At 42.1% G+C, this 24,237-nt stretch overlaps 1 protein-coding gene across 4 annotated transcripts in view; it reads right to left on the minus strand.

The window, feature by feature from the left end:
* The window catches only part of NCK1 (NCK adaptor protein 1), a 599,173-nt gene that overhangs the window by 227,069 nt on the left and 347,867 nt on the right, over positions 1 to 24,237 (minus strand). For 2 of the 4 annotated variants that reach the window (XM_085634334.1, XM_085634336.1), the window contains one exon: positions 3,637 to 3,682. The exons of the other annotated variants lie outside the window; for them this stretch is intronic. The gene's annotated coding sequence lies outside the window, so the exon portion shown is untranslated. The remainder of the gene's footprint in view (positions 1 to 3,636; positions 3,683 to 24,237) is intronic. 4 annotated transcript variants of the gene reach the window in all.

Consider the following 24,237-nt stretch of genomic DNA (forward strand, 5'->3'; position numbering starts at 1 on the left):
CTGAGTGTGGTATCCAACACCACTTTAAGATTGGACCAATTTAATTCTAAACTACCACAACCTTTTTAAATATAGATAAAAACCACTATGTATTTCCGGCTAAATGCGCCAAATATTTTTCTTTTGATACATAGCCAATGTAAGCTAAAAAATAAAAAACACATTAAAGCAAAAAAGAGCTCATTTTAAAAACTAACTTTGCTGCTACAATGTAAAGAAAAAGCTAAGAAAAATAGCAAAATGAAACTAGATAGGCAGTAGCTCAAACGAGTTGAAATTAAACACTGCTCATTCAAGGACACCAGTCTCCTCTGTGTAAGGTGCCTTTAATCACTGTGATGCCGTCTAGCAAGGCGTCAACTGTACATCAGACATGTTGTAGAAATCCATCCTAAAAACTAGCACATCTGATACAGACGTTTTCTCCCCTATGAAGGTCTACGTCAGACATCAGTAGAACCATACATGCCAAGATTTTTAACCAGTAAAGTGGGAGTTGTAAAAAATAAAAATAAAAACACGGAAATGTATTTTCCCCATTGACTTCTATTGAATCAGAAGCCATTTTAGTCTGGAGACAACTAAACTAAAGCAATTGTTGGCTTTAAAAATTGGGAATCTCCCACCTGAATCGGGTCTGTAGGCATGAATGGTTGAACTACACCTAATTTAAGACCTCAAAATCATCTAACTCCAAAAACCTACAGAAAATTCTATCTTCAGAAAAGGGAGCTAGCTACACACAAAAAGGTAAACAACCCTCCGATAGAACATAAACTACATAGAGAAGGCAAGCTCCTGACATAATTATGACTGACTTCAATCAAAGTCTATTACTCCAGTTGGAAAAAAAACTATAATAATAGAGCTTAAGGTTCCCAGATGGCAGTTGCAGGTTCTTTTCCATTCTTATGCCCTGCAAACGGGCTGATAAATCCAAGGCTACGGGAAAGACTTTTGGGAGAATATAACTTTCTACTTTTAGAGAGTGACAGTGAAATGTCTTCTCATTTAATAAAAGGGTAGTTCTCTTTCCTGGTAGGAACTGTTGTAAGTGGGCAAAAAACTTGAAATAAAAAAAAAATATTTCAATTTTAAACCTAGGGCATCGAAGAGCAGAATTCATACAACATGTACGAAAGTCAAGATTAAATCACTGGAGAATGTTCAGCACAGATGCACATAGATGGAACATCAAAGTTCAAATCAATAAGTTATATAGTAGTCGCTTCCATATTAAGGTAGACAATAGGAACACGAAGTATGGTTCCAACAACAGAGACAATTCTTTATATATGTAGTTATAATCCACATTTGTAGGAGACCGACATGCCGAAAAGCATAGTAACTGGCAGCCTGAACCGAATTTGACTACATAAATTTGGGAATTTAAGTGCTTAACCTTTATCTGTCGTTGATGGCTTTTTGTGTTTAAGAGTTTTATATAGCGCGAACTTGATTGGGTATCAGAGCGCTTTACATAGCACCAGTTGCGTTACATGAGGACACATTGATGTTTTTTGTTAGGCACAGGGAGATTACGTGATTTGCCCAGAATCACAGGATGTTCAGCGTCATTGCCGAGACTTAAACCATGTTCCCCAGGTTGGAGGTCGACCGTCCTAGCCGTTAGGCCATCTCCTCTCCCCAACTTGAACACAGATGCCAAGAGAGGAGAACCAGCACAGTTGGGCAGCGACAGATCATCAATCATTCAGCAGGGAGAAGATAGCCTACAATTTGCTATATAGTCAATGACGACTCCTGAAACTAGGGACCCATCGGCTCCAGAGTCGGTGTCTCATTTGAAAAGAAAGATGAAGTCAGATTGCTTGAATGCAGACTCTGAACTTCCTCTGAAGCGGGAGCGGCTGGATGTCGAAGAGCTATGTTTGTGCTTCTTAAACCTTTACTTCGACCTGTCCTACATCTTTGCCTTAGGTTTATCAAACGAGGGCACCTGGCTCGGCATCCACCTCATTTCTCAAGTTCAGGGCAGTAGAATTGAACTTCTACTTCCTGAAGGTCTTGGGTGTGTCAGAGATCATTTGTCACAGGATTTGGAGTTGTTCTTGGAACCAGGACACCACCTACAAAAAACATGTGGTTCTGTTACAGACATCTGTGTGCAAAAAGGTAAGAAGCATGTCGTCTTTGGGGCAACACCCTGCACACTGTCAGAAGTTTTAGAAAAACAAACCTTTAGCTAAGAAATAAAAAAAATCCATAGGATTGAAGGTCTAGGTCCAGGTTATCAGTATGGTGCAAATATGCAGCTCCATGTCTTCACGTCTAAAGGCAGGACAGAGGGCAATGGTGCCCCTTGCCGGAAAGCAGAAGCTTGCAGACCCATTCTGGCACCTGGGAAGATTCACAATGTGAGGAAATTGCTGTTTTTCATCGTAAATAACACACTGCTTTTTTGGCTGGAGGTATTGCCGTGCTGAAGAGCCCAAGCGCACAAATATGGACAGAAGGGAGCTGACCTCAAATCAGAATAAGGACAATGAACCAATAGTCAGCAAAAATCAAATAAACCATAAAACTAAAAAACAATGGTATTTCATTGGGCATACAATCACTAATGACCCTATGAAGGAGGCTAGCCAAAAGGCGCACGCCTAATAGAATCCACAGCTTCTCCCGTTAGTAGAATCGCATTTACAATTTGGGATGTGATAGGGACTACAAAGGGACAAGATGGGCATAGGTGAGTGGGAGGGTAATACTTTCAGCATGACTGTTTACGACTATTAAAGCAAACCCACAAATTCATTGCAGCTTTAAAGAACACAGGATTTGTGCTATCGAAAGACAGGGCTAATATCCGAGCTAACTATTGGAGGCACAAAGCCCTTTGACTTATCAAGAACAACTAAGGATTGTAAGACAACAAAAGGTTCAGCTACAACCTGATAATACTGGGAGTCCACACATCCCTCAAGGAATGGGGCATTAACCGAATGGATAAGAGGGATCTCAGCAACCAGCTAGCTTCAGCTATTTATAAGTTCCTCACCCAAGACATTGGGTCTACAAAAAATAAATATAAGGTAGAACATTAAAAAAAACCAAGGAACATGCGTCTGTGAGCGGCATGGACTGGCATCTTCGCAAAAGCAAATATCAATCAGTTATGCTGCTTGGAAGGAGACGAGACACATTGTTTCCCAGCTGATTTCACACTCCTATTACGCAATTAAAATGGAATGACAAAATACAGAAGGTGGAGAAGCTGTGGGAGCAAGGAGACATATTTTTGGGAAATTACGTACAAATTTAAGCATTTGTAATTTAATATCAGGAATAAAAAAAAGAACATTTCTTCTCCTCCCTCCCCCCTCAAATGGTTACCCCACCCGCGTGACCCTCTCCTGTCCATTAGTTCTCCTTGCTGCGCTCTCAGTGTTGCTTACCCCCACCTTTACCCCCTGTGTTTGATTTTTAGCCATGCTGCACAGCAATATTAAAAATCACTGGTAAAGCAGATAGGTCCCAAAGGCGAGCTCTATTGCCTTTGCTAATGCTTGTTAGCAAAAGTCTTGAGAGAACAGAGCAACAAGGTTCAGATCATACCTGGCACTAGAAGTTCTAACATAGAAAGCAATGAATAAGTGTTGCCAGATTTACACATACCTCCGCCACATCTAATCTGTCAGTTTGAAAGATGTCCAAACTTTATCTGAAAGTAAAAACAACAGCTATAAGCCTTTTAATGAATAGAGGTAAAAGCTGTATATTTATATATTTTCATTGAAAAAACACAGTTCAAGGTCAGTAGGGCGGCTGAAATTCATAAGTTACAGTGTGCAATACAATCCACACCATAACTCACGTCCATCCCATATTATGTTCTTTGTAGGTAGAAGCCTTATGTTTATGTTTTTTACATGCCATCAGCAAAAGGTGCATTGTGTATGGCAGGGTGTGAGTTATGGCATGGATAACTGGCGAATAGCAGGACTTTTTCTGATCTGTGTTCGTTGAGTCCTAATTAGCCTCCAACTACATCTTTTGTTTTTTTTAACTAAATTAGTGTGCTTTTTAAGATATCCTAAATTCACCAGCTATGTAAGGGCTTTATCTAAGAAGCCCCGTGTCCTTCAGCAGTTCCCAGCGAGGGCTGCTTGCAGTGCTTGCCTGGCCTGCACTGAGAATTTCTTGCTGCCAAACTGCATGCAGATTCACCGAACAGCACCAAGGTTATTAGTGAAAGTATTTTTGCCCCTAATTTATTTTTGCCTGCCCACCACCATGACGGATCTGCTTAAACATGCCATAACCAACAGAAAGCGAAATAGGCTCAAATCCTGTCAGATTTGTAAGTCTTCAAACTGTGCCAAACGTCTTAGCAGATGTTCCTCTGACACCAGGCCTCCTTGACATCTGTCCCACAACTTTGATGGACCTGTATGATACTGAGAAACTCAAGATTAGGCTAAACATTCTAAATGTCTTCCAAATTTTGTGCAGATCCATAAAAAGGTGTCAAAGTAATTAAAACGATTTCACTCCTCTCCCAATCTTCACCGATATGCACACAAACTGAAAAACCTACACTGGATGCAACTTAACAAGGCTTACGTTAAAAGCAACTGAACATCCCCCCCCCCCCCATTTAGCATAGCTTCTCTCTTTGATGCATCTGCACAAAATCCTGACACACCTAATCCTCCCAAGCCTCAGGCAGATTTTATGCAAATTCATGATACGCATTCAACAAACGTGTCAACTGACATTATCAATATCTCAAAAACTAATCAAAAGCTTTACATCAAACCAACTAAAGCACACAATGTTTTACTTCATTCCAAGTATGGTAGAAATCAGTTCAGCAGTTTTTGCTGCAGGTGCAAGCAACATTTCCTACAGGAGCTAAATAGGGAAAGCATCCCCCACATTACCTTTTTCCTTGCACAGACATTTTAGGACTGTTACTGGGTCCCCTTGTACTGCACTTTGAAGAGAACAAAAGTATAACGAGACAAGGTAGAGGTATCCTAACATTTGAGCCAGGTGGGAGAGGGCCAAAAGAAAAAAACATTTCTTCACACTGCGGATCCTGGGGTACTTCCACTCTCATCCATATGCTTTACTGTCTTCTCACCTATTGATTTCAAGAAAGTCGCCACCACGCCACTTCTCAGAACCCATCATTCTTTTGCCTTTAATCATTTGTAACTTTACAAAAAGGATAATTTTTGCTCAAATCCACTAGGCAAATTAGACCTCATCCTCTTTTGCAAAGTTAATGTTCAGGGTACTGTAGGATCTGTTGTCTATTAACAGTAAGCCTACCATTCTGGATCCTAACTAGCTTGAACAATATAGATTTCTAGCTTTCTTGTACATTAAAAATTAAGATCGATCTCGCAGCTAAATCTTAACTGGCCCTTCTTTTTAAACCGTCAAACTTGAGCAACATAACACCGTCACCCACTCAGGACTCAAACGTTTGTATTGCCTATGATGTATGTTTTTTTCAGTTACTGGTGCTAGATTCCTTGGAATGTGTTAAGTTATTTTTCCTTCTCTCTCCTGGAGTGACTCTTCCAGCAAAAGCACCTCGCCGCTCCCGCTGGTGCGGGAGCCACATCATTGAATTCAGAGCAGTGCAGCGGGACCAGGACTACGTGTCCCAGGGGGCTTGGTGTCCCTCACCTGTAGCTGATTGATTCTCGCCGCCTACAAAGCACCTCGCCTCTCCCGTTGGCGCGGGAGCCGCATCGTTGAATTCAGAGCAGTGCAGCAGGACCAGGACTACGTGTCCCAGGGGGCATGGTGTCCCTCACCTGTAGCTGATTGATTCTCGCCGCCTACAAAGCACCTCGCCGCTCCCGCTGGCACGGGAGCCGCATCGTTGAATTCAGAGCAGTGCAGCGAGACCAGGACTACGTGTCCCAGGGGGCTTGGTGTCCCTCACCTGTAGCTGATTGATTCTCGCCGCCTACAAAGCGCATCATCACTTCCGCTGCTCGGACGCGCGCTGGGCGAAGCCCGGGCCAAGGGCGGGCCCGTTTAAGCCCGTTCAAGACCGGTTAAGGACGGGACGGATCATCTCTCTTACGTCCATTATAAGGTGAGGCTCATCATTATCATTATCATCCTGCCCTATTACAGAGTCCGTGTTAAATCCACCTGGATATCTTCATAAGATCTATCGCGAATACAGTAGAGGTTGAAAGTACCAACTATGACATCTGTCACTACAACAATTTTACGAGAGAATAGTGTGACTAGTGCTGGTTCAATGTTGGGCACTTTGGACAATTTCCTTATACGGGTGTCGTCAGCTCTGGCTAAAGATATCGAACTGTCAGAAAAAAGGCTATCCCTAGACACTGTATTCGACAAACGGTCATCTATGGGAAGCCTGGCAGGGGTTAAATCTCCTGTCTTTATTGACACCGAGCCAGATGATACATTATGTTCATTGGATGAAGCCATAAGAAGCCCACTTATTTCTACTAAAGACCTTATTGTGGTTCCGGCCAAACAGGTTATTGCTACTTTGGGGAAGAATACAAAAAACCCCACTCAGATTCCTCTGACTTCTCCTATAATCAAAACCAGATCAGCACTTCTAGCCAAAAAGGGTATGACGAAACAAACTAAGGGCATGTTTGTGGAAAACAAAAGCTTGGGCGATAAAACATCAATACAAACGAAACCCAAGGGAAAAAAAAGGAAGCTGGGAAATGATGTACTAATTAAGGAGAGTATTATAAATAAAGATTGCTCCGGCCCACCTTGTCTAGCAAACAAAGAAATGTCCCCTAAGTTGGGTGCTGAGAGAGACTTTCCAGAGGAGCCGGGTATTTTGTTTTGGAAAAAAATTGAAGAAATGTTTAAAAAGACGATTCATCCATTTTATGGAAGACTGGACCGCATTGAGTGTAGACTCTCATGTCTTGAACTTTCGCTAGTATCAGTCCAGCAGACCTTGGGTAACCGGACTAGCGAGCAACCAAGTAAACAGATGTCATCCCATTGCCAAAATGCTGTGGGTAAAACTCGTAATGGATTGTTAAATAGTGGCAGCACTCCTGCTGTAAATAAGCCTGTGTCTTCTTGTGCTGTAATTCCTCCAGACAAAGTTGCTGTGGCCAGTCAAACTGAGCAGGGTGCCAAGGGCAAAAATGTGGGGTTAAGTAAATTGGCATCTAACGTGGTTACTACACCAACTAAACCCGTAGAGTTTGCGGCACCTAACCTACCTACTGTAGATCTCCCCCCCCCCGAATCTGTCCCCTACGTGGTTATATTGGCAGGTGTGCCATCATTGGGACCGGGCAAGAGGGAGACATATACAGAGCTAAAAAATAAGGGTTCATTTTGGCTAAATGCAAATAGGCCATTGCCCGTGTATAACAGGGCCGAGATTTTGTCCGTGAGAAGAGTAAATTGGGTAGGTAAAAGCATAAAAACAGTCGGGGGGACTGTGTGATCGTTAATTTTAGAGATAGGAGATGTGTTTAACACATCTGTAACTGGCCACAAACTGATTCCAGATCTCGGATTCAATCACTCCCCTTAACTTATTTTTATGCTTCTGTGCAAGATCTATGTAGCAAAATGTCCTTATGGAACGATCGCTTTAGCCACCCGGTTGTACGGAATTTAAGTTTATTTAATCGGTTCTCGGCCTTGTCCGGATTGGAGGATTGTGACTGACAGCAAAAGGAGGCTGGGGGTGAGTTTACTAGTTTTAGTAGTTTAAATAGAACCTCTGAGTTATACCCAATGTTAGGTGAGGAACAAATGACTGTTGGTATAGCTATAGCTGAGGGAGGGCTAAGTCCTGGGGGCAAGTGTTCGCAATAGCACAATTATATGTTCAGGTATTGATCTCTCTTTAGACTTTTGCCCACATGGGGTAGTTAATTCATCGTTTACGGTCAAGAATATGAAGCCTGACTTTAGTACTATCATTACTAGGGATGTACTATCTGAGGAACTCCCTTGTTTCACCTTAGGCCGAAATGCCCCTAGTAAGGTACCACTCACCATAGCAGCATACTTGTCGACATTCCCGTGTTCCACTGTGGATAGGATTGTAGTTAATGATGGTAAACAGATTTTTCCTGGATTGATTTCAATGTTATCGTGGAACCTTGCTGGTATTGGATCTAAGGTTGCTTCTCCGTGCTGGCTTGAATTTATAAATGATTTTGATATCGGTCTCTTTCAAGAGACCTGGTCTGTTGAACCAGTTTATAACCCAGGTTATTTGAATTTTTATGTCCCTGCTGTGAGAGGACCCAGGGGACGCCCCATGGGAGGATTGACAATTCGGTTCAAACAGCATTTAAGATGTGGCATTCAATTAATCTCGTCTGGGCATCGTGACATTATGGCTGTTAGGCTTGACATGTTGGGTGACTTAAAAATTGTTATTATTAATGTGTATGCCCGAGGAGTTCCAGGAGGGAAAAAATCTGAAGTATTTTTGGCCTTAGAATCCCTGATTGAATCTCAGCCAGATGGGGTGTTACCATTAATTGCGGGTGATTTTAACTCAACTTTTGAACCGCTATGTCTGGGAAGTACTAACATACTGGAAAAGGAGGACAGTAGATGGGGTGTCCCCGAATTGGAGGCAGGGCCATCAGTTAAATGGACTGAGGCGGCGCTGTTTTTGAACGGACTTTGTTTAGGTAACCAACTAAGAGCCGCAAATGGTCGGACTCTGTCTGATAAGAAGCGAGTAAAAACCTACGATAATGGGTTAAGGTCTAGTAATATCGACTATTTACTCGTCCATTTGAAGCTCTGGCATACCCTGGTGGACATGGAAGTTAGTTCTCGTGATGAAAGTGACCATAACCCTCTTGCTGCATTATTTAGGCTAGGGCTTGAGGGCAGAGCTTCCCCCAGTGAAGATTTACCTATCCCCCAGACTATCTTATCAAATGATGAGCGGCACCTTAAATGGTCCATAGTGAGTAAACAAGCTGATACACTTATCGCCATTAATGCTCAGCTTGACAAGGTATTAGATAAGATGGGTGATGGTGTGTATTCTGGGCTGAAGTTCTGCCGATTTGAGCATGATCATAACGAATTGTTTATTAATCTCAAAGCTAAGTTTTGTAAAATTGGTACTACTAAGCCCATGGTGAGCAAAAAGCCCGAGAGGTGGTACAATAAGTCCTGCAGGGACGCTCGGGCTGGCTTGAGTCTAGTACTAAAAACAAGGAATTTAGAGACAATTAGAGCAGTCCGTTGTAACTACAGGAAAATAACCTGTAGGGCAAAAAGAGAGTGGGATGACCAAGTGTGGCTGAATCTTAAAGATGCATGCTTAACAAAGAACCAGGCACTTTTTTGGGATATTTATAAATGGGAAGGTGGTGAGCTTGTGGATAGCCCACAAAATAACGTACCCCAAAATTCCTGGGTCGAATATTTTAAGCCGCAGTATGCTAATACTGAAGGTAACTGTTGGGGGTCGACTTTCGCCCCCAAATTTTATGAAGGCAATGTTTTTAGCCTAGGGGATGTGGATAGGGCATTGAATGCTGTAATTGCAGGGCGAGCTCCAGGGATGGATTGCATACCTGTGGACTTATTCCTTAGTGATAAAGTGAGATGGAGAGTATATATTAGTTATTTAGCTAATGCCATTGCCCAGGGGATGGCTGTCCCTCACACTTGGAAAGGAGCAGAAATTGTGCCCATTTACAAAAAAGGTGATAAGTCTCTAGCAAGTAATTATAGGCCTATTAGCTTGATTGACTCCTCACAAAAATTAATAGGGCGTCTGGTCCTGGGTAAGATACAGGACTGGATGGAAGAGGGGGATATCCTCAGCCCGTTGCAAGCTGGGTTCCGCTCAAGGACTAGTACGATTGATCAGGTCTTTAGATTTATTCTTTTGTACTGGCGCGTTGTGGTATTGGGCAAAGATACATTATATGCTGTTTTCGTGGATTTAAAGGCAGCATTCGATCTTGTCCCACGAGGGAAGCTTTGGCAGGTATTGGAGGAATTAGAAATGGCACGGGAATTGTTATCTTTGGTTGTTCGCCTTCATGAGGACACCTATGCAAGAGTTAGATGGGGTAGGCAGGGGGAGACTACAGATGCTTTTCCAGTAGAGAGGGGAGTGAGACAGGGTTGCGTCATGGCGCCTACCCTGTTCTCACTTTTTATAAATGGAGTGGCTAAATACCTCTCCCTGGTCCCAACTGATGCCCCTGTGTTGGCAGGTGAGTGTGTCCCGGTCCTCATGTTCGCGGACGACACTCTAATACTTTCTAAAACTCCAAGTGGTCTTCAGAAGGCACTTCAGCGCTTTATGAATTTTTGCGATATGCGAGGGCTCGAAATTAATAGTGCTAAAACAAAATTTATGGTACTCACTGAACCTAGTTGCCCAAAACAAATAAAATGGTTCAAAGGAAGTATATACATGGGCAATTGCCGACTAGAGCGGGTTAATACCTTCACCTATTTAGAGGTTAACCTCCAGTGTGATATGAGCTGGAATATGCAGTTAGACACAAGTATGTTGAGGTTTAAGCAACAATCAGGCGCCTTACTCAAAAGATTTAAGTCTTCTTTCACTAAACCAATCAGATCAATTTTAGAGATCTATGGGATGAAAGTTTTGGGTTCAGTTCTTTATGGCGCCGAGTTGTGGGGGTTTTCCAATTTAAAGCAATTGGCTACCCTAGAAAATGAGTTTTTGAGGAAAGTTACTTGTGTCCCCCAAAGTACCCCCTTAGTCCCCCTGTATTGTGATCTTGGCAAGAAGTCTGTGTACGACTTGGCCAAGCTGCGACCAGTATTATATTGGCGTAGGTTGTGGCCACGGAGGAACTGTATCATTACGCAAGGGGTCTTAAGGATGTAATTGAGAAGGACAGCTTTCACAAAATTAAGTGGTTGAAATCAATTGGTTCTCTTTTAGGGAAAATGGGGTTGAGGGATCTGTGGGATGATCCAACTAACACTGTTTTTCCCTCCAAGGCAGAAATGAAGAAGATTTATTGGGAGATTATTTTTACCGAAAAGTGTTATGTAAATGCTTCTGCCCATCTCACAGAACGTTTTCTCGAATTTAAATCTTACCCATTATTGGAACCCTACTGGGACTCAATAGAAAAACCATTAGATCGAAAGCTTTACTTCCAATTCAGGATTGGATCCCTCCCTATAAGGGCATTTACGTCTAGCTGGGCGGGGACTGATGGTGACAAATGCCGTAATGGTAAGGACAAGATAGAGACAATGAGCCATTTCCTGTTTTTTTGTCCATTGTATGTAGCCCCAAGAAATAAATGGGTCAAACCAATATGCCGTCTCATTGGGGTTCGGAAACATGAAGAGGCATTAAGAGTATTACGTTCTGATCCTAGCCTGCCAATTGCATTGGCCATGGCAAAATTCCTGAAATGGGCATGGTTAATTAGAGCCAAGGAAGATCGCTAGGTACATGAAATCCAAACAATTTTTAAGAAGGAGGTTTGCACCAGTTATAAATTATTGAACTATGGTTACTTTCTGTACATCCCCTTTTTATGAAACATACTCGACACTAAACATATGAAATTTAATTGCTTTTTATACATTTTAATTATTTATAACTGTTTTTATGACTTGTATCATGTTTTATGTATATTGCGATACATTTATGACTTACTGTCGAATAAAGTTTACAAATGGAATGGTATAGTCTCAAACATGCATGTTTTAGTTCTTGCAGACTGGTAAAAATGAGTTGATTTAAGCTTCTTGAAATCATTCCGCAACTGCGGATTTCATTCCTACTTTAAAACTGGAATGCTGCAGTAATTATGCGAGGAAGCTGTCAGGAAAATCTATGTAGAGCTTTTTAAGCAAATGTAGGACTAACTGCTATCAAAAACATTCCATTCATAAAAAGTACACCAACAGTCTGTTGTTCTAACACAAATCTTTGTTCTGCGGTTTACATAGGAGCTGAACGTTAGCAGAATTATTTTTTTGGTGTGAAAGATCTATTTGTTTAAACAGACTGTGCAATGTTCAGACTACAACAGAGGCTGAAATACATCTTCAACACGTGCAGCTTAACCTTAAGAAGCAAGTAGGAGGCTTCGATTTTGCTCTAGAGGGGCACGAGTGAATTGGAGCTGGGATCATAAAGCAGGAACTGTCTTTGGACCTAAAGTAAAAACTCCAAGTGAGAAAGACAACTGTTTATCCAAATGGAATAGTAGTATGCTCATACCAGACACCACTGCTTCATAAAGAAAAGGAGCAGGTGCACAATAAAAACATGCACTGGTCTTTACTTTGGCTGCCAGACTTTTGGATTGGTCAGTGCTCGCTTTTTTTGTCAGGGATTTTATAAACTTATTGTTGGCGAAGCAGCTGGATCCTCACAAAATACGAAAAACTATTAGTTAAAAGCAAAATATATTTGGGGGTTTCAAAAAGCACACACCGATATTGTAGTTCCTGGGACTATGGGGGATTTCTTTGTGTGAGGATTTGCTTCTTGTGAAAGAGCGGAATGCAGTCACTCACAGTGAAGTAATTTAATGGCTGAAGTGGCCTGACCCATTGTTCCACACTGTATACTGTAGTGTGCAGAAGGAAAATACCAATGACACAACAGGTCAAAGCTAGCTGAGGCCCCCATTGGTAAGTATATTATACATACTTTTAGTACAATCAAAAGGTCGTGGCAAATGCCAGACTTAAAAATGTAAAGTACAAAATACTAATTAATCAGCTACAAAGGTTGCTTAAAGTTAGCACAAGTAAAGGCAAAATCGCAAATCTTACTCTAGAATGACTCGGGTTTTCAGCTATAGAGACTGCGAGTAATAATTAGTTCGTCACTGACTTCCCCATACTCTGTTATAAAATGTTCTCATCCTTCCTAAATTTCCTGGACATGACCAGACAAGGAATAGGCAAAATAAAAAATCGACTTGTTTGATGGGCATTTATACAGTATTTCGTACCACAGACGAGGCTAGGAAGTGCTTTGATGGTAGCAGAACCCTTTCGATGTGTATGAATGGATGAGTGTGAGGTTTTGTAATGTGGCGTTTGTTAGAAACTCCGGGTGTAGTGTAAGACGTTCGGATGATGTAGAAGGCACCACTGGTAACTTGATTTAGTTGTTCATTACAAGAGAAGATGGAGCACATAATTACTCCCAAATTCACTACTCAAGTTGTAGGGGTTGGGGCCAAAATAAGTATGGGTGACACTTAGTGAACTTTCCACAAGTGAGTATGTCAGTTTTCAAACTTTTTTTTTTGCAGTGACTGATTAGCATCCAGTGTTCAGAAGCTTGTAAGCAAGCGCTAAAGTCACAAGAGCGAATATCTGCCAAATTTATAAGCTGTAGAATGTCTTGTATAACATTGACATCGTTCTGGCATGTGAGGTTAGAGGGGGTACAATATTCTAGAGAAGGCGGAGGTATGCATCACACAGAAACAGGGAGGTGAGAGAAACCTTGTAGCATGTCCGCTAATCATGCGAAAGGCAGTGAAAGGAATTGAGGAAAGGAAATGATTAGAGAAATGTCTGCATGTAGGAGGAAATCTATTCCAGAAGAGTACCCTGTACTCTAAATTGTCCAGTCTCTGTAATGATGTATGGTGATGGTCAGCATCAATGACAGTGGAAACGCCTAGCAGCAGGAGAGCAGAGCTCTTTTCAGTCAGCAGTGATGGCCATTGTGGTATTCTTGATATCAGTACATGTTTGCATAGTATGTAAGTAATTGTTAACAAGCTTAGAATGTTATGAGTAGAATACAATGTAATGACATGGTGACTTGATGATGTCGCTATTGAAGGCAGTTGATGCCTGATGTCCTGTGGATGAGACCTTGGATGATGTATGTCCTGAATAAAGAAGATTTATGACAGATTGGTGTCAGCAGCTTCTTCACACTGGCGACGATGGATGGGATCTTTTCTCCTAGATATACATCAACTGACTGAATTTATACCAAGGTCTCAACGCAACTTTCATCTTACTGCGTCTCAAGAAGGTATTTGTTCTCTTGTTCTGAAGTACTTCAAGGATACCGTGAGACTTTTTAATGGGAAGCGGTGCGGTTTTCATGCAAGCTGGGTCCTCTTATGTGCGAGAAACCTATTGGCTTTTGTGCTAGCTATTCTAAATTTATAGCAAAGGGGATCGTTAACTGGATTTTACTCGAGCCACGGACAGGGAACAACCCTCGAGACTCAGAGTGAAGGCGTTTTTGTCTGTGTATGCCCCGACGCTCAAGGAAGTGTTTAAACACATTGAAAGCAATTTCTTGGTTTGTGTACATTCAAAAGCTACCTTTGACGCTTGCCTGCTCGCGCTTCAATTTTCGTTGTGTTCGTCGTCTGGGCTCGAGGTGCGCCATTCCATTATCAACAAGGCACTCTTGGCAACGCCTATGCTGACGTGCTGAGCTCCTGTCCACGTCACTTGACGACCAGCATTGCATCCCTAGCAACGCTCGTGCTTGGTTGCGTTAACCTCGGAATGAACACAAACGACGGGCTCATGCTGCGCGTATCCAGGCAACGCTCGTAGCATGTTAAGAAACATTTCCTCTCGTTAACTCTGGATAGTACCGGGCCCTCATTTAAATAACTTAAAACGCAACAATCGAGGAAGTCAGTGTTTGGACCTGCAACTAAATACAACTCACTTTCGAAGATTTAGTTGCTACCTCAAGTAAATAGTTGCTAATACACAGGTCCTTTATTTAACCAAATAGAAGGAAATTGACAGACAATCACGCTGATGTGCACAGCTTTGAGGATAACACTCTGACGTGCACAGATTACTATTCAACTACGCTGATGTGCACAGCTCATGAAATAACACATTGAGGTGCACAGTTAAATTTTGTAGCAGCGCTACATCAATTTGTGATATAGCCATATTTACATATCAATCTGTTTACTGTGTTACTATTGTCATCTAATGAAACAAGCGATAGTATTTGCATAGTATTTACGGTTAACATTATCTCTGCTCCCACTGCCACATTATATCTCAATGATAATTGTATTTGTGCACTGAAAATAACTATTTCTCCTCTAGGTTCAATTCACAAGCCAAGTTTTTTTTTTTTTGTCTTTTATTAAAAAAAAAAAAAAATAGAAATGCAAAATGTAACCTCTGCTCCATTCTTTCTTTCTGACCCTGGTGATCCACCCATTCGTTGGTCAAAATGGAAAAAAGTGTTTTTAAACTATGCATGGGTGTGTGGTGTATCACTTAGCGCAGAAAGTAAGTCTGCGCTTTTACTACATTGTCTTGGTTCAGAGGGACAAGACGTTTTTGAACATTTACCCGACTTAAATGAAGAAGAGTTAGGAATTTAAATGAATTTGAGATAAACATAAAGAAACTTGATAAACACTATCTTCCGAAGATAAGTACGATCCTGGAACAATACCATTTTGGAAAACGAATACAAAAAGAAGAGGAATCTGTGGAGACATATGTTACTGCGTTACAAAAGTTGGGAGCTACATGCAAGTTTGAAGACTCGCTGGAGGAGCGAATACGCGATCAGTTCATGCTCGGTTGCAACATCGAAAAAATAAAGGATGAACTTTGGCAAAAGGATGATCTTGATCTGGACGAGGTCATTGCTGTAGCAAAAAGAATAGAGCACTCTCTGGTGTGTGTTGAGACGATAAAGAAGAAAGAAAAAAATGTTCCTGAAGAAAAAGTACTTCATATCAGCAAGAAACAATCTCACTTCAAGTTTATGCCTAAGTCTACTGGGTCACAACGAGCCTCCACGTCTTCTTCGAGTTTGGCTAAATCCAAAACTGAAGTTAAGCTAAAATGTTACCGGTGTAATGCCTTTGACCATCTGGCTAATGACAAATCATGTCCTGCGATTAAGTCAAAATGTCTTAATTGTGGGAAGGTGGGTCATTTTACGAAAGCATGTAAATCACAAAACATAAAAAAGGGTAGACGTGTTAAGGAAATAATGGTAGAAGAAGAAAGCGACTCAGACTATGATGATGTGGATTGTGGGGAGGTCTATTTACCTAATTGTGATAAAAAATGTAAGGGTCCTCTAGACGAAGTATGGGTCAACAATTCTTGCATCAAAATGCTTTTTGATTCAGGAGCTAAGATTTCGCTTATACCAAAAGTTTTTTTTGATAAGGAATTGTGTGGTAAAGTCAAGGTATTCAAGCCTGATATCAAACCACTAGCATATGGTGGATAGCCAATAAAATGATTTGGGTATTTTCTAGGTGATATTGAATATAAAGGGAGGTTAACTGCAGGCAAAGTTTACATCTCCTGCAGAGGCGACAGTATAATCAGTTGGTTTCATCAAGCCGATTTAGGTGTGTCATTGGTTCACGGCTGTGACCCCTGCATAGCTCTCAGAGATCTAGGTACTTCCACTAGAGATGCTTCTCATAATTCTATTGCTTTGAACTCTGTGTCATGCAATAGTAAATCAAGTACTGCCTGGCATTCTGAATTTCAACAAGTATTCAGTGATAAATAGGGTTGTCTCACTGGGTTTATTCATAGTATAACATTAAAATCGGATGCCAACCCGGTTACATGAAAGGTACGTAATGTACCTTTATCGATGCTAGAGCCTATGCGTCTTGAGTTAGAGAAGCTAGAAAGGGAAGGTATCATTGTGGAGACAGAAGCATGCGAATGGTTGGCTCCGGTGGTTTTGGCACGGAAGTCTTCTGGAGAGGTGCGTTTATGTGTGGACTTACGCGCTCTTAATCATGAAGTCTTAGCTGACAAATACCCTTTACCTAACATCACTACCATGTTAACTCAGCTTGGGGATGCGTGTGTTTTCTCATCCTTAGATTTAAGGGCTGCATATCACCAGGTTAAAATTGATGAAAAGTCAATGAATTTTACATCTTTCATAACCCCATTTGGAACTTATAAATTTACACGGCTGCCATTTGGATAGATTTCTGCAGCACCTGTGTTTCAAAGGGTTATGGAAGATGTACTGAATGGGATTCATGGGGTTAAAATATACCAAGATGATGTGTTAGTGCACGGATCTTCACAAGAGGAACATGATCTGAGATTGAGAGCTGTTCTAGAACGTTTTGCGGACAGGGGTTTGACCTTGAGAGAAAATAAATGCAAATTTAATCTTGCAGAGATTGATTATCTAGGACACTGTCTAACGTCTAGTGGAGTCAAACCCAAAGAGTGTCTTGTTAGGACCATAAGTGAACTTCCCGTTCCACAGTCAAGAGATGAGCTGGTTACATTCTTAGGAATGGCGGAGTACTATAATAAATTTGTTCCTCATTTCGCTTGCCGTACTCCCAATTTGAGATCTCTTTTAAAAAAGGGAGTCAAATTTATCTGGTCTTCCAAGTGCCAGCTAGAATTTGATGATGTAAAAATGGCCCTTCATTCTGCTCCCTCGCTCCAGAGTTTTGATATAACATCTAACTCCATACTTGTTACTGATGCAAGCTCACGTGGCTTGGGTGCTGTTCTTAAACAAGTCAGGAATGGGAAGGAAGTTACCATGCTTTTTCTTTCCAGAGCTCTTGTAGGCCCGGAACTTCTTTATTCCGTGATTGAGAAGGAAGCACTGTGCATATTCTGGGCCATCAAGAAATTAAAAAAATTCCTTTGGGGAAATACTTTTATTGTTCATTCTGATCACAAGCCTTTAAAAGATGTGTTTTGCAAGAAGAGTTTTGATGTAATCTCGTCACGCATTTGCAAGTGGGTGATTGCTTTGCAAGACTTTGATTTTGTGGTCAAATATATACTTGGTGTGGACAATAAGGTTGCAGACTGTCTTTCTCGTCTGATCCCAGCGCAAAATGAAGATGGGGTTCTGGGCGTTGAAGACTCATGGGAAGTTGATGAATTTAAGGTGTGTGAAATTGTTGATGGTGTGGTTACTGAAAAAGATTGGAGAGATGCTATGTCTGAGGATGTGGATTTACAAGAAATTTGTGAATTAATGCTGAAAGGTTGGCCTTCGTTGAAAAATTTGAGCGAGAATGCTCGCAAATATTGGATCGTGAGAGATGAGCTTTCTGTGAATGAAGGACTACTATGGAGAGGGACTAGATTGATTCCTCCGTCTTCGATCAGAACAAAAATTGTTCACCTTGCTCATCAAGGGCATCAGGGTGTATCAAAGACCAAAGAAAGGGTGCGATTGCATTTCTGGTGGCCTGGTGTTGATATTGTGGTGGAACGTTTGATAAGAGATTGTATGGACTGTAACACCTCTGACAAGGTATGTAAGACTAGGGTGCAACCCATGGTTATTCGTGAAGCGCCCACACGATGCTGGCAGGAGGTAGCGCTGGACATCTTAGGGCCAGTGTGTGGAAATGTGGATTTTCCTGATCAGTTATGTCCCCTATCTTGGACCCCAACGGTTCTATATGCATGTTACAAGTACATGTATGTTCCCTCCAGTTCCAGTTTCTAAGACGCAAACATATGTGTGTCTACCGTCGACATGTTCTCTGTCAGATCCGCCATCAATGGGCTGGATATTCGATTCCTAAGTATGAAAGGCCACCGACTTTATATGGCTAAGTTACTCCATTTTTACAGTTCAGGCAAGTAGGCCCGATTCTGTCCTCAAAGCCTTTCCCTGCTCTCTGTCTCTGACAGCTTCAGCTTGAGCTCGCATCTGTATCCATGAACTTTGTCCTACTCCCTGTGCAGCTAACGGTGCCTGCCTCGGCCAGTTTTCGCCTGCCTGCCAAGAAGCTGTATTTCACCTTCGAATTATCTATCTTGCTCTTCAGCCGATGCATTCCTGTCTAGTGATTTAGGTAAACATTTCCTTTAGCTCACAAGCAAAGGACTCAGCCTTTCCGTCCTCCTGCAAGTGATTCATAGCCCTGCTGCCATGGAAAGTTTTCTGCCTCTCGCATCTCATATAGACACTTAGGCGTTTGTGCACGCACACGGTCAGTATAGACTAGATTCTGTCCGAGAGTCCTTCCTTGTGGATAACATAGTTCTTTAAACATAGGATGTCAGATATGATTTGGGATTAGGTTGACTTGACCCCCCAGACTTCTCGTCTCCACATGTAGAGCTAAATGTCAAGTCCCTTCACCCCCTAGTTGCACGTCACTCACACGTCATGCTGCTGCGCGCGCATCTATGCCAAGTATTATCTTATAGATCCACCTATGTCTGATAATCCTAACCAATCATGTTTCTTTTATTCCTTATTACGCCTAGTTTCGATTACGTACCTGTTATGTTACTTTTCTTATCAAATGTTACGCCTTCTACATTCGTTTCATTGTAATGTACTTATTATAAAAATGCATGTCTGTCAATAAAGTATTGTACTTCACTTCCTGAACCCTCGTGGTGACGGAACCTGAAGGCCGCGACTCGAGTCGGCCATTTTGAGTGGAATAAAGCCCATTTAGAAAACCTCTTATACCACGGATTCTGCCTCTTGTTATTTTGAGCTATTTTACTTTATTTTAAGATTCCGTATGAAATTCAGTCCGGTAAAGAAGATTTTATTTACCACATAATGGCGCCCGAATAGGGACACTTTCTCATCTCACGCGCCGGCGGTGCGTTGCAGGCCCGGTCTCCTGCCACAGCTGGACGGACCATAAACGCGTACCAGCAGGATTTCCTGTAAGCTCCCTCCGGTCAAGCGGGGGCGACTGAGGCTGCGATCAACCCAGACGAGGCGGTGAGAAGTGCGAAGTATCCCGACCAGAGCCTAGCTGAGAGAGCAAGATCCGAGGTATACAGAGGCCCACCAGATATTTCGAAATCCCGATGTCCAGAGGGTCCGCTGTCCGCAGTCATCGAGTCCTGTCCATTCTCTGAGGCCTTCCGTTTCAAGGAGCTACTCGGTGAGTACCATCGCCGGGGAGGCGTGTTGACGCGCACATAGGTTGTGCCGGTCAAGACGGATTTGGGTACACAAATCCGGTCTGCACTGTTTAGCAGTGTATATGTACTGTTTAGCAGTATATCAAGTATTCCGAAGTATGCAGTTATTGTCAAGAATTCAGCGTGGTGATTAGTTAGGCAGACTGTCATCATTGTCGGTCATTGTTAAATGTTTAATGTTTAATGTTTTCAGAAATGTCTTGCATATTGTGGTATGAATGATTGTTCATTGTACACTGTTCATTATTGGGGTTTTTTCGTATTAAGTAAGTTCAAGAGTAAGTATCAGATCAGTTGTCAATATGCCGCTCTTCTCGAAGTTAAGACAGATTACTACCAGAAAAGGGGTGCTTGAAGAAGCAGTTCCTATTCCTCCTAGGGACACTCCAGGGCATTTTATGTACCATAAGCATGGCTTAGATGCCATATTGTTTCTTGATCTATGGGTAGATTATACCAAGGGATTGCCGGAAAGTCAAAGGTGGCCCGTAGCGGGAACCTGGGATGCAGAATGCATCATGAAAGTGGAGGAAGAGTTATGGAAAAGAAAGGTCAGACAATCACAGAAAGACGCTGTTGAGTTATGGCGTAAAGAATCTCATAGACGAACAGAAAAAGCACGTAGACAAGAAGAGAGGAGTAAAGAAAGTTCAAATAAAGTTCAAGAAAATCTATTAATTAAGGAAGGTATCCGAGTGAAATCAGAACAAGTAAATAGACAAAGAAATGCTCTTATGAATGGTATGTATCCCCTTCTAGCCGAAGGACTACCTAAGGCTGCTCCAGAGATGCCAAAAGACTTGCCACCCCCATTATTTCCAATTAAGGTACATCCAAAAGGGCATCCCAGAACCGCAGAAGATGTTTTTCTTTCCTCATATCTAGACGACGCAGCTCCCGAGTATGCTAACGCCGCACCACATAGACCGTCTGGTGTAGGGGTTCAACGTCAGGATCAGGTATCTGTCCCCGTGCAACAGCAAGTCCCGACACAAGCTTCGGCAAGCACATCTGTTTCCGCATCTGTCTCCGCAGTCGACTCTACAGAGGTATCGACACCCATAGTTGCTGTGTCACGTTCAACGAACCCATTCACACCCGACGCCCCAGATGGGGCCACGGGAGGTGCTAGCATTACCTTTACACCACCTAGAATAAATAAACTTGTCTTTCAAGAGTCAGCACATTCACGTACACCTAAATTCGTAAGTGAACGTACGCTTAAGGAACTCCTTGTAAATTGTAGATATGACCCGGTGGTTGGTAAAGAGGACGAAATGGTCCTGGCATCATTACGTATCAGGCGAGCCGCAGAGTATTTAGCAAGGTTACCAGGAATGACTACGCATCTAGATAACATATATCATTTTGTTCAAACAGGACGAGATCCAGGATGTATTAACAGAGCTATGGAATTCCAGAAAGTAGAAATACAGGGGGAACTGTTACGTTTCCTCATAAACTGTGTGATCAGAAATCAAGACCGCCCGGGGGTAGACCCGAATGCAATGCTTATTCTTACAAGATGGAGTCAGAATATATCAGAAGGGAGACACGATAAGCAAAATTGTATAATAGCCATGTGCCGAAAAATCCGTAAAGAAATAGAGCGTATTCATGAAGAAAGATTGGGAACAGACGAGTTTGAGCAAGATGAAGTGTCCGAATCAGGGAATTCCGCAAGACAGTCAGAGACCATAGCCTATGTAGGCAGAGGAGGATCCTGTGATAATGCTAGATGTTTTTCTGATCCCATACACTCAGTATGCCCAAATAATAGCAGAACGTATCCGACGCCTATAATAAATCTGAAGTCTCCTGAACATTCGTTTCAAGCCGCAGATAAAATACTACGAGAACGAAGGGGTTACCACCTCCTCGATTCCATGGATGAGCAAGAATTAGCCAGATCAGCCGTTCACTGGATTGACAGTCCTGAAAAATACGGTGATGAGACCGTAGCACACACGTTTTTTAATCTCAGTACAGATGAACAACGTTTAGCTGGAATCTATATGATTCAGCAACTCCTCATATTATATAAGAGCCAACATGCTGACCCTGGTCCTTTACCTGATATATTAACGGAACTACTCACGAACAGATGGAGAGGTTCTAGTAACAAGCTAATTAAAGAGATATTAGTGTCACGTAAGCAGTATGTCCTTTTTGTAAGTCCGGATTCTCTCTCGCTGCCCCGCAGAGAAAGAGCGCCGTACTATATGGATAGACAAAATCCCCTACGAGAAGTGCACCCAATAAAAGGCGAAGACAATGAGTTTCACCGTGTATTTGTTTACACACCCATATCAAAAATGGAATTATTAGAAATGAAAAAAGTAGTACCTAGTCATGACAAAGACCCAGCGGGTTTCCACCGAGAAATTAAAGACATGCTACTGATGGGAGAGTACACCTTTCCTGATATTATGACGATATTAAAGGTGCTTTTGCCTGCTGGCATTTATGAAAAACTGAAAGAAAAAGAGTGGGAAGTGGGTGACCAAAAGATAGACTGGACAGCATTAGCAGAGGAAGAAAGGGGCCGAACTGCAGGTTCAGGGCTCGGGGATAAAGTTAAACTGTTACCAGGTTTACTAGTACAGGTACTGCCACGTTTATTAACTACAAAAAAGGAAGATTGGGGTGCAATCACAGCCTGCAAACAAAAGCAAGATGAAGACACAAGCGATTATTATGCTCGATTTGAAAAATGTTTTGGTATAAATAGTGGTATAAAAGCAAGTAGTGACTCATATCCACATTTATTTGTGACAAAATTAGTGGAAAATGCATTGCCTCCAGTAAAGAATAGAATATTGAAATTCGAGAGTACCTGGCAAAGTAACACTCCGTCGCAAATGCTACAAATGTTACAGTATCATCACAATAGAATTAGGGATGAACAAGAACACGAGCATAGACGCATGAAGGATACAAAAATGAAAATGCTAGTTTCTCAGACAGTACCAGCAGATGGTCACAAAAAGGGTGTGACACATTCTGGTGATTCTGCAGTTCCTGTAAAGGGAACCTGCAATTACTGTAAACAACTGGGCCATTATGTACACGATTGTCCAGTCCTGAAACGTAATATAGCTACAGGTATTGCAAAGGAGAGACCACGATTAGTTAGACAAGATCAGAATGAACAAGGAGCTATGCAGCATGGACAGTCCATGCCAGTTCAACAACAGTCCATGCCAGCCTCACAGCAACCCATACAGTTTGTGCCAGCTGCACCACCGTTGCCTGCTACTGCCACACAAACCACAACACGACAAATGTATCAGACTGCACAGTATGAATACCCTGAGTATCAGCGTTACGCATGAACCAGCCTAGAGAGGGAAGTTGACTTACCGCTTATCGAGATTCCTGTAGATCAAGAAGGACCTTATGTACATAGTGAATTATTAGGTCAAGATAGAAAATTCTTACTCGATACAGGGGCAAGTCGAACAACCATAAAACGTAGTGAAGTTCCAGGGGCACCCCTCTCAGGCTCTCAAAATGTTTCCCTTGGTTTTTCAGGAAAACCTATCGTTAATGAAGTATCACAGCCTCTACCACTTACGATAGGACCTTTGACACGAACTACAGATTTATTGCTTACTAAATCATGCCCAGAAAATCTGTTAGGAATTAAAACTCTGAAAGCACTAGGAGCCATAATATGTTGTTCTCCGGAAGGAGTAAGGTTGTTTTTACGTGATTTTAAAGGTCACTATGTGTCTAGAGACATGGATCCCCGACTACAGACTTTACCAGTACATCTATGGGCACAAGGCCCTACGGATGTTGGCCGCATGAACATTACACCCTATCGAGTCACACTGAAAGCAGGAGTGGTACTACCACGAATGCGACAATACAAGTTACCGCATGATGCTGTAGTGGCTTTGCTGAAAATCATTGATGAGCTGATTGCCCAGGGAGTAGTTGTAGAAACAGACTCCAATGTATGTAATTCACCGATAATTCCGATTCTTAAACGAACTGATCCTACTGCCCCACCAGTGTACCGATTGGTTATTGATTTGCGTGAACTAAACAAGTGCATTGTACCACAATTCCCTGTGGTCCCTGATATATCATCATTGTTGACAGCAATTGATTCCGAAGCAACATTCTTTACTGTAATCGATCTCAAGAATGCCTTTTTCAGCGTCCCAATAGATCCGGAAAGCCAATACTTGTTCGGATTCAGTTTAAATGGGCGCAGCTTTAAATTCTCACGCGCTCCCCAAGGATTCACAGAAAGCCCCAGCATCTACAGCCAAGCACTGAAACGAGAACTTGACAGTATCCACATGCCAGTCAATACTGCACTGCTTCAAT

The sequence above is a fragment of the Triturus cristatus genome, chromosome 11, assembly GCF_964204655.1.
Source record: "Triturus cristatus chromosome 11, aTriCri1.1, whole genome shotgun sequence".
NCBI lineage: Eukaryota > Metazoa > Chordata > Amphibia > Caudata > Salamandridae > Triturus > Triturus cristatus.